Source organism: Equus caballus, chromosome 6 (assembly GCF_041296265.1).
Source record: "Equus caballus isolate H_3958 breed thoroughbred chromosome 6, TB-T2T, whole genome shotgun sequence".
Classification (NCBI taxonomy): Eukaryota; Metazoa; Chordata; class Mammalia; order Perissodactyla; family Equidae; genus Equus; species Equus caballus.
In genome coordinates, this window is record NC_091689.1 from 1828062 (window position 1) to 1837091 (window position 9030).

Here is a 9030-nt window from a genome sequence, read left to right on the forward strand (position 1 = left end):
CAAAGAAATAAAGAATTGACATAATTATGTAACTTAAGAATTGGATACTGGTTAGTTTCAACATCTTTAAGAGAAGATAGTCAGCAGTTAAGAATTAATTTTTGTTTTGTTTTATTTTTCTGGCTATTCCTATCCATGCAATCACTTCTAATAATTAACTCAAACTGATAGCCCAATTTCCTAGAATTTAAAAAAAAAAAAGTGCTGTCTCAAAGTAGGAAATTTATTTTGTTTTCACTTAATTTAGAGTCCAATGTGTGATATTTTTGTTTTTGGGAAATCTAGAAAAACAACATAAACTAATGATATTTTACCCAAGAATTTTGTTCTCCTCTCCCCAAATGAAATATTTGCACCAGTATTCATCTCAATATATGATTCCACATTTCACTCAGTAATTTATTTCCTCCCAACTTTTCAGTTGAGATCATCCACCAGAATGTAGTAATAATATTCTTTTTTTTCATAAAAGCAATTGTTTCCAGTTCCTGATTATATCAAAATCTCATTTTTTGAATGCTTGTAGCACTAATTAATAACATGGTAAACAATAAAAATTCAGCTTTGTCACTCAGTTCCTAGATTGTTTTGAGAATAACTAAATCCATTATGCCTTTAGAAATAATATATTTAAGTAAACAAGCCTGCATTTGATTCCAGAGTTGGACCAATGAGTTTTAATATGAAATGCTGCAATATAATTCCTTTAGGAAATTTCTGATTATTATCTTTAGCTGTAATTACTGGGAAACAAATAATAATTTTGCAACCTCAATAAAGTAGACTAACTTTATAAGTTCCCATTTCTTCATAAAAATTGGCTTTGAAAGACGTTAGTTATAGAATATTACAGTAGACATAGTGAAGCAGCTTGAAAATTTTACCTTGATTATCTGTGTGGGACACTGTTTTGTTTGTTGTATTTACAATGACCATGGTATGGAAGTACACAAGGATGACTTGAACTTCCAATAATCTCACTGTCCCCATAAACTACTGATTATTCTGGAAATACTTGTCCTACTTAGTTTAGATTTCTAAATATCTTTCTCTGCATCTCTGAGTGGCATGTCTAATGCCATTGTTCACACCCAACTCTAAGTTGCAGTGGACACCAGATATTTGCTCTAAAAAATTTGCTTCACTGATATGCACGCATTCTTTATCTTTGTGGTTGAACATTTTCGTTCTTTGATTCTTCTCATGTCTGATACCACTAACCTAATTACCTGTTAGCTACCTTCCAGGCTTTGGAGTCTCACCCTGTTTCTTGACTTCTGATTTTTTCTAAGCCCTATACATACCATAAATTCTTTGGTGATGATGCCCTTCTTTGGAATAACTCCTGGACCCAGGTACTGTTCTTGTAGGTAGCTCTTACCCAGTTTCTTCTTTGGACTTATCTTGAGCATCTATGATTGAAAAATCAGAATTAGAAAGAATTTTACTAAAAGGATAAAAGCGTGAAAATGACATAAAGCCATAGTCTGAAGTAATATTGTAACTATCCATGAAAATTCATACATGTTTGCTTTGATATCAAGAAATATGAGACCTGAGGTGACCCGTCTGGAATGCAGGTTAAAATTTAAAAAAAAAAAAGGGAGATACAATAAAAGAGCAACACTCTGGACCAGGATGAAAACAGAAACATTAAGACATACGCTCATTGCCAAAACTACATCAAAATCCTAAGAGGGAAAAACTGGTGCTTAGTTCCACAACCACGCTCTAGTTATATGTAAATATTTTTAAAATATATTGGTGCATTTATAATTTATGATATTTTAATAAACTATATATAATAATCATTACATAGTGTAACTTTAGTCTTTTTAACTAAATTTTAGTTTTGCTTAAAAAGTCACTATTTATAAAGGTCTTATTTTGGTATTATGAAGGAGAAATTCTAGAACAGGGACTTACAACCAGCATTTGCCTTGGTTGTTCTCTTTTCTTCTTTGGGAAATACAAGTTAAGCATAGCTCTTAAATCAAGATTATCTAGTGTGATGGGATAAGCTGAGAGCATGGGCAAACTTCAAAGGAGAGTTAATCTCTAAGGTTCCCATTTCTGGAGAAGAGTAAATTGGTATAACCTTCCTTGTATAAGTCAGTAATCTATGATGCAGGGAAAACACATTTGTGGGGCTAACATTGAAGCAGTATACTCTGCTACTCTGAGTGACAGTATCTCTGTCACCCAAATTGTTAATATTTTTGGATATCACCCATATGATCCAAAAAATCCACTTCTTAGTATAAGTTTTAACTGAGTCTCGCATATATAATTTCTCATCCCCCCTCGACTTTTAGTTGAGATCATTACCAGAATGCAGTAATAATATTGTTTTTTTATCCTAGAAGCATTTATTTCTAGTTGCTGATTGTATCAAAACCTCATTTTTGAATGCCAGTAGCAGTCATATATATATGAGGACATGTATTAAGGACATATTAAGAGGCATAAGAAGGGAAAATTTTGATGGGAGCAATTATCTTGCACCAATTTTGATTGGAAACTGAAACATCCAGCCACCAACCGCTGCCTCCAAGAGCTACTATAAGTGCAGGCTGGCTGGCTGGGCCTCTGCTCCAGGTAAAGCTTTACTGTAGTGTTTCTAGCATCCAGCCTTTAGGCATGTAGCCTGAGAGCTCGTGGTATCAGTCCTTCCAGATGCGATTACGCTCTGAGGAACAGATGCACAGTGGTTAATCTCACAAAGAAGAGGATGGATAAACCGGAAAGGCAATTTATACACTCACAGTGACAGAGATATCTGACAGGATAAACAGCAGCTGCCATTTCCTTGGACTCTTCCTCCTAATGGGTAAATCAACCCAAGGCAACCAAATCAGGGAACAGCAGGCTCATCTGTGTGCTCTGGACTAAAACAAAAAGTCACTTATTTTAAGGATACTACAATATATGACTCATAACTTGAATTTATTTTTTCTGCTTGAAAGATATTTTTACCCAAATACCTGATGATAGTCTTTAAAATTTGCCCTCCTTTCCCTTTTCTGAACTATAGAAACAGGTACATATTCTACTGTTTGTTTATCTTTAAAATTAAAATAAGTACTAAGTCATATAGACAATTTTCCTTCTTTTTTAACTGCTTAAACTTACTTTGAATATGTTTGGATATATTTGAAAATATCCCGTTTTGTTTTTGTTTTTGTTTTTTGATGTACACCTGATCTCAGGATAAACCTTTGTCAACTTGGCTATGTTTGGGAGCAATTTTTATGCCCATTCAAGATTCATTCAATAAACTTACATTGCCTGCCATAATAGGCATTGGAAAAGACAAAAATAGCCCGTTCTGCCTTTCCAAGTGTTAACAGTTCAGAGAAAAGAAGGGTAAGCACACAAACATTTCAAATTTCCAATGATAATTGCTATAGTCTTTAAAGCACAAGAGGAAAAAACAAAAGCATTTAGACTTAGAAAAAGATTTTTAAAGAATGAGGAATTTGAGCTGACCTAAAGAGGAGCAGGCATAGACTGACTATCAAAAGGAATGTTCTTCAGGTAGTAGGAGAGAGAATGCGCACGGGAACAGATTCTTGATTTATGAGAAGACTTAGCTCCCTTGACTGGAATTTGGAAATATCCCAATCTCAGCGGCACCTCAATTGTAAACCTCTTAAGTAAAGCTGTTTGTTGAGATGAGGAATGCCATCTTTCATACTATTAACTTTAATATCAGAGGATGAGTTTTTTCTCAGCTGTGTAACATAATTCTGAAAGTTTACCTTATTTGGAGTCCTAATCTATAGTGGAAGCACTATAACCAGAGTAGCTCATATCTGAATTTCACTGGCTAATTGGGGAGTTTGATATAATTTGAATTCCTACTTTATTGCTCTATCAAAGCAAATTCTGTATCGCTGGTAACATTGGCCTTCAGGCTATGAGAGCTAGAAAAACCCATCATTGATTTATTTGGTGTTGAGTATGCATATTTTAAATTTTAATAAAAATGCCACATTTCTACTATTTCAAAATCATTCATAACTTGGGTCAGGGTATTACTAATTTTATGCTTTCCAACACTTTAACGTTTAGCCACATACACCTTGCCCCTTCCTTCTTCTCTACTTGCCAACTTCAACAGCAAAGCTGCATTCTATCATTAGCCTTTTACTCAAAGTGAAAATGCAACTTTTAGAAAAACGTATAAATTTGTATGATGAAAAGACATTTTACACTTGAACCTATACCATTCTGCTACATTCTAAATATTACTGTCAGAAATTGGTGAAAAAGAAGAATTATACCCCTTTAGCAGGAAGGGCCTTTCTAAATCAAGTAGTGTCTTGCCCAGGTCAAAAAGCAGGAAACGGTGTTAAAGGCTCAGACCAGCATTCTTTGAGAAGTGCTTGCCCCCAATATTTTGCAAAAAACTCAGAGAGCTTAGTGTCACACCAGAGAGTTTGGCTTAAGGACTGTGTTTGTACTATCATTTACTCCACTTTTTCTCTTCTGCTGTCAAGAAAATTCTTATCTGAGAAAGTTTTAACAAGGCCAAGAATCTGGGTAATTTGAATTGAACTGTCTGGACCACGGTTATGCTCACCTAGCACCTGTGTAACACAGATTCTCCTGCCTCTTTTGAGCATCACCAAATGTCATGCTTATTTAATCACTTAAAACAAGTGAACTGATTGACTTATGCTTTCTACCCAGGTCCTACTCTACCCGCTTTCCTTCCTGCCTGCCAATCCTTTCCTCTCTCTGTTCATCCTTGCTCTACCTCAAGACCCAGGGGATAGTGCATCTCCTTAATGCAAACTTCTGCAATTATCAGGATGAACTTTTCTCTCCTTTATTCTATCATACAATTTTGTTAATTCTTTAATAAAACACGTATCAAAGTCCAATTTTTAGTACAGCTAGTTGATTTCTTTAAATTTCCCAATAATATGAATTTCTGGAAGACAGTGGCTTCTGTTCACATCCTACTTTGCTCAGAAACTTGAACGAAGCCTTGCACATAGCAAACAGTAAATAAATACTTGAGGAAAAGTAGAATGAGATGAATAAGAACTCTGATTTGGAATACAGCCAGACCTAAGTTTCATTCCTGATCGTTCTACCTACCAACCGGAAGATATTGGCCAGTTTCTTAACCTCCTGGGGACATTAATAGCTATCTCACAGATGTGTTATGGTCATTAACTGAGATAATGTTGGTTGAACAATTACTGAAGTACTTGACACACAGCTAGTTCTCTACAAATATTAACTATAGCGCTGTAGTTTGAAATTTGACATTTGGATGAATTGGATTGAAAAAGAAATGCAGCCAGTCTAGATCATACTTTTCAAAGACTTTGAATATTGATGATTTCTGATAAAAACACTATCTTTGTATAAAATTATGTTTTTGTCTTCTAATGAAGATATATTCTAAGAAAATATTTCTGTGTGTCATTTTACAATTATTATCAGTACTAAAAGGCTCAGGGGAAACTAATTTACATACTAAATTAGGAAGTTACCAATGGGAACCATCTAGAGTCTTGTCCACATGAAGACTCAGTGGCTATTCTGAGTTATTCTGAGTGAAATGGTGCTCAATTATCTGGCCCTAGACATGAGATTTAAAACTTCTGAAGGAAAAAATCAAGAAAAAGGATGCCCTAACCTCTGAATGCTCAACAAGGGTGGGAAAGACTGCCAAAGGAATCTGGTTCAGAATCAGCATGTCATAGAGATAAGATGTAGTAAGTAGAACACATTCCAAATGGTTCTGAAGACCTGCAGCTCCATAGAGAGAACACTGCACAGCCACCATGGTGAGAGAGAAAGGGCAGAGAAGCAGCCAGTGGAGAAGCTTGTGTCAGGGCAGAGGCAATGGGGAATGCAGGGACAGTAGTGAGTTCAGTAGAAATAGTAGCTGTTGAATGAGAACATTATGAAAACATACTTTGTCCTTTTCATTCCCCCACCTCCACTCTCTCCAATACATTAATAAGAACGGACATAATAATAATGATAATGATAATACCTAACACTTATGGAGCACTCATCATGCTCCAAACATAATTCTAGACCCTCAACTAAGCCTCACCTCAGGTAATCCTTGCCGTAATCCTATGAAATAAACTATGTAATGATCCCCATTTTATAGGCATGGAAACTGGGGCATAGAGATGGTAAATAACTTGCTAAATTTCACACAGCCATTTAGTGACAGAGTTGGCATTCCAACCAAGTACAGACTGGCTCCTGACTACCATATTTATATCACTTTAAGAAAAGAATATCCTGGACCAAAGGAAGAGTGGAGGGAAGGAAGGTAGATAAAGAGAAGGGGAATCTGTAGGCCTTGTGTCTTGAGAAAGAGAAGTGAGACAACTCAGTGACAACTCCTGTGGGCAAGTGACCCAGAGATACTGGATTCCATTATGGATGTCTCCATTAAGGACCAAATAAGTTCCCTCTCTACCAATACCTTAATGCTGTGTAAAAAATACTTTGTCCACTGAGACTTAGATGCTACTTTTTTGGGGACATTATTTTTCTGAAACCCCACGGTGCTTGAAATGGGAAAGTAGTTCAAACACAGGAAGTAAAATCTACTTATTGCCTATCTGAGTTTGTGAACCAAGACTTATTCATTTTCTCCTCAAATCAGCAATATGAGGCACATTTAATAAATTAGCAAACTAAGTCACAGAAAGGTTAAATGGCTTACCTAAGGCCCTTTAATCCTGTTCTGTACCCTTTGTTATATTTGTCCAAGATGATGTGGGAGAGATTTCCAAAACTAGTGCTTGGAGGGTCTCTACTTTTTCAACTTAAAATTTTTAATTTAATATTTGTATCTGGTAAAAATTATCACATATATTTGTCATAGAGTATTTGGAAAATACAGAAAGATGTAAAAAATTATTATCTATAATTTTTTCGCTTTGATCCTAAACATTTTGAAAATTATGTTAAATTTTCATCCATTCTTTTTCTGTTTTTGTATGAATGTGAGTGATTTTTTTTTTTTCCTGAGGAAGTTTCACCCTGAGTTAACATCTGCTGCATATCTTCCACTTTTTGTTTGAGGAAGATTCACCCTCAGCTAACATCTGTGCCAATCTTCCTCTATTTCGTATGTGGATTGCCACCACAGCATGGCTGCTGACAAGTGGTGTAGGTGTGCATCCAGGAACTGAACCCAGGCTGCTGAAGCAGAGCAGGCTGAACTTACGGACTAGGCCATGGGGCTGGCCCCTGAATGTGAGTGATTTGATAACTTGTAGATAAATTTTTGAAAATTTGGTTTTTTGCCCCAATATGTTGTGAGTATATTCCTATAACCTTAAATAATCTTTAGATACATACTTCAGAGTGTTACATTATATGAGAAAAACTATGTTTAATAAATCTCCTATTCCTATATATTTAGTTATTTCTATTTAGACTGTTGCAACAATCAAAACCTTAAGTGCATAGCTTTTAGTGAATTCTTGCTTGTTTCTTTAGGAAAAAAAACTTAGAAGTTGAGTTATTGGATCAAGGGTCTAAGCATATGTAAGATTCTTGATAGATGTTGTCAAATTGCCCTTCAAATAAGCTGTCCTAACTTCCATTGAGTAGCTTTGTATGAATTTTAAAAAACATTTAAACAAATGAGAAGTCCTATTCTGGCCTCATTGAAAAACAGGTGTGAGGTTTGCTATTACATTTTATTCTCAAAGCTCTTAAAAATCATAGCACAGCTAACAAACTAATTTGAATAGGTACTACATGGTTCAGTCAGTAAGCAAAGATTTTGCTTTATTCTCTAGATTTTAAACCTCTTGGGGCTATCTTTGGAGGGCAAAGGTGTCTTTCGTTTTTGGTTTTGTTTCTGGTTCCTACTCTTAAACTCTGTGTTTTCACCTGGCTACCTGAAATGGCCTGATTTTAAAAATGCATGAATAGCCCTTTAGGGTTTCTGTAAGAAAATGCAGCAAAGCAATTTAAATGCTCTGCGTTATACAATACAAAATATATATAATGGCTTATTTATGGCCTATTTTGTTTTTCAAAACACTTTGATACATATGATCCTAATTGAAAGAACGAGGGAAGGGTCATAAACCTGCAAATTTAATCTAGCATTTATCTTTGCATTAAGGGTAAGGACTGACTTTCCAAACACACAGCTGTAATGATAAGCTGGTGATGTTAAGGAGTTCCCATCCAGCTTCTCCGTCCTAAATGATTTCAAGATGTTCTTTCTGAGGAATTTTGGGGTTTCCTCAGGAAACGACATGCAGCAATCTGCTAGTTATCTCTGACTCTGGCAATGGTGGGCCTGTTTTCCCGAGCACAGTTAGAGGTGATGTGACCAAGGGCGAGGCATGATTTCCCTGTAAAGTTGACCTTTAAAAAGGAAAGTACGAAAACTTGTTTAGGTCGTAAAATGAGAGAAAACAACACGAACTTCTAGACATTATCTCCAAATCAAAATCTGTTTTTGTTCTCAAAATTCCAGGGGAACTTGTTTTAAATTTCATCACATAATTTGCAAATGTTTTTCATCCTAGCAGGCGGTATTTTCATTTAGATTCAGGCTTTCATGTTTGCTTGTTGATTGTCGGGTTGTAGAGCCTTGTTTTCTTTTCTCTTCAATTCTTTGTGTTACAACTACTTAAAGTTAGTTATGAACAATCTGAATTTAAACACAATCAAATAATAAATCCACAAACTATAATAATATTCTTGTTGATTTTTCATAAGTTTAGCTGTCATTTAGTATAAAATGGACACCATGAATACAACAGTTCTAAGAGAAATAATTATTCTTCCTTAATCATAAGCAAAATGAGACTTACTGTTCAAAATTTACTTCAAAATACAAATGTAGTAAACGATAGAGATGAGATGTACCTCTCTGTCTACATATTACAAAGTCTGGAGTCTTTACTACAACAACAGATGTTACATAAAAGTGTTGTTTTGTAAGCTAACCACACATGACAACTCTGCAAGTCTCCCAATGACCACACATGAAAAACCAGGACGAGGCCAAGCAGG